Genomic DNA, 2,970 nt, shown 5'->3' with positions numbered 1-2,970 from the left:
ATGAAGTTGGTGATTTGTTTCTCCATCTCATTAAAAAATGCTGGTGGAATTTGGATCGGGATTGCATTGTATCTGTAGATCGCTTTGGGTAGAATTGTCATTTTCACAATGTTAAGTCTACCTATCCATGAGCAAAGTATGTTTTTCCACTTATGCAGTTCTCTTTTGGTTTCTTGCCGTAGTGTCTTGTAGTTTTCATTGTATAGCTCTTTTAGGTCTCTGGTTACATTTATTCCTAGGTATTTTATCTTCTTGGGGGCTATTGTAAATGGTATTGATTTGGTGATTTCCTCTTTGAGGTTCTCTTTGTTGGTGTAAAGGAATCCAACTGATTTTTGTATGTTTATCTTGTATCTTGTAACTTTGCTGAAGTCTTCTCTTAGTTCCAGTAGTTTTCTTGTGGATCCTTTAGGGTTTTCTGTGTATAAGATCATATCATCTGCAAATAGAGATACTTTGACATCTTCCCTACCAATTTGGATGCCCTTTATTTCTTTTTCTAGCCTAATTGCTCTGGCTAGGACCTCCAGCACAATGTTGAATAAGAATGATGATAAAGGGCATCCTTGTCTGGTTCCAGCTCTCTCTATTCTGCACAAATATAAAAATATACTTTGATTACTGTGGTCAGTTCTGAGTATCCATTTTAAAAAGGGACAATGCAAACTGAAGTGCTTTCAGATGTGAGCAACCACTATGGTGATAAAGAATTTAAATCATGGCGTATGGGAAACATTTGAAGGATCCAGAAACTGTTAACCTGGAGAACAGGTCAAGGGAGAGAAGAGAGAAGCATATGACTGCAAGAAGTAGAAGTAGAATCACGGGCTCTACGAAGTTAAGGAAAAACCAAATTCCACTGAATGCAAGGAAGAACTTTCTAATAAGTAAAGCTGTCTCAAATGATATGGGCTGGAAGGAGCGACTTTTCTTGGGAAGGAGTGAATTTATCACCACTGAAGCTGTTTAGGCAGAATTTTGTCAGGGATATCATATGGGATATTCAAGGAACATACAGTGAACTGGGCCAACTAACATTAAGATCCTTTCAAATCTGAGACTTATGAGAGTCAATATCCCCTCTTTTAAGTTTGAAGGTATGTGCCAAGTCACCACTGTGATGCACGTACAAGCCAACCAAAGATGTTTCAGTGATTACGGATAAGAATGAATAAATAATCCACATGGTAGAGTATGGAACAGGAATATATCAAAGCCTCAATTGTAGCTGTCTATTTTTGCTCGATGTGCTGAAGTTACAAATAATCCCAAAATCAGTAGACAATCTCTGGCCATGGCGGTGGTGGCATCCATGCTGAGTCTGGCCACCACGACTCCCAAAATGCTGCTTCTGTCCAGCAAGCCTGCCACCACTCCAGCCAGTCAGGCCATGCTGGTCATGGTGCCAGGCCAGTGAGGGGCCATCCCGGATGTGGCAGGCTGGGGGCTGCCCCTGGGAGCTGCCCCAGGCACAAAAGCAGCTTCTCGCACTTGAGCCCTGAAGAGGAGGAGCTGCAGAGGAAAACTGAAAAACAGTGTAGCAGCTTTGACTGCCAGAGACTGAAAGAAACCTTGAATGAGTGAGTTGGAACAAGGGGTAGATTTGGAAAAAGAACACAAAAACTTTTTCTAGAAAATAGCTTTTGTGAGTTAAGACAGCATTTGGGGATGGATGCTCTGGTTACTGAAGAGAAGGCAGAGGCCATGGGAACAGAGTGAGGCCAGTGGCCTGGTCAGTTGAATCTGTAGCAGGTGCAGGCCCAGTTGTCACCCCTCCAGAACATCTCCCCATGGATTTTGATGTAGTTGACTCTTCAGACTCTGAGTCTGATGTCCTTTGGGCATTCTGGACAACCTGGACCCAGTCATGTTCTTCAGATAGCTTTCCCCAGAGCCTACCATCCTGGAGGAGCTCCCAGAAGTCTATCCAGAAGGACCCAGTTCCTTACCAGTTGCCCCTTCTTCAACTCTGGTGATGTCAGCAGCCACGCTGGAAGCCATTCATGAACTAATTTGTTTTGACCACGTATATACCAAGCCCCTACTCTTAAAAATGCCCTCTGAGACAGAGAGCCAAGCTAATATGGTAGTGAAAATCTAGGAAGCACCTCTGAGACCCTCAGAGAAAGATCACCCTGAATTTACCACCTCAGTGAAGGAAAAACTTGTAGAAGATGATTTCATTCTAGAGCCAGGTATCTCTAATTTATTTTCATCCAGCTACTGCTTGAAGCCATTTTCCTGCCTGCTAGATGCTTATAGTGACTGTGGATATAAGGGGTCTCCTTTCCTCTTCAGCGCCATGTCCTCTCCACTTGATGTAGACCATTCTTGGGAGGAGATTTTTGTCAGTGTACTCTTTCCCCAGCTAACTAATTTCTAGGCAGTGATCCAATACTGTTGCCCTTTCCCTTGCCTATTAACATCACTGCCTGGAGGATAGCTGAGAAGCTCATGTGTGCTCAGAAAGCCAAAATAGAGGGAGTACAATCCTGGAGAATTTCTCTAAAGCATTTGTCTTTTCAAATCTTGTAAGTCACCCCAAATATCGTCTTTTGACATCCAGCAGTCCAAGGTGCTTAGATATATTACAATAATTCAAAACTACAATTTTGAGCTTGTATCTTTATTGTAAGGGCAGTAGTTTGCCCTAAAATACTTAACTTATGTAAGGGTCACTGTCCAAGTGTCTTAAAGTAAACACAGAATTTATGAACCTCCCTTTATCATTTCTCTTTCCCCTTCTCAGCATCCTAGGCTTACCTCCGATTTTAGATCCTTTAGTTTGCTTATGCAAGCAGAGAACAGCTACCTGAAGGGGTGACTTTTCCCCTATGTACAACAGCTCAAGTAAAGATCAAGAATATTTTGTAAAATTACAGAAATTTATTATGAAGGAATCTTTCCCTTCCACCATAGCTTTTGGAAGGTGGTTTCTCCATTTATTTAAAACTACCTTGGCGCTCTGGT

The 2,970-nt window shown here is 42.1% G+C and overlaps 1 pseudogene; it reads left to right on the top strand.

Moving 5' to 3' along the window:
- The first annotated feature begins 1,294 nt into the window (after positions 1-1,294).
- On the top strand, positions 1,295-2,698 carry LOC101357090 (uncharacterized; annotated as a pseudogene).
- The last annotated feature ends 272 nt before the right edge of the window (positions 2,699-2,970 follow it).

The sequence above is a fragment of the Trichechus manatus genome, unplaced genomic scaffold, assembly GCF_000243295.1.
Source record: "Trichechus manatus latirostris isolate Lorelei unplaced genomic scaffold, TriManLat1.0 scaffold00003, whole genome shotgun sequence".
NCBI classification, from domain to species: domain Eukaryota; kingdom Metazoa; phylum Chordata; class Mammalia; order Sirenia; family Trichechidae; genus Trichechus; species Trichechus manatus.
Note: the sequence above shows the minus strand (reverse complement) of the source record. Positions and strands in the feature narration are given on the sequence as shown.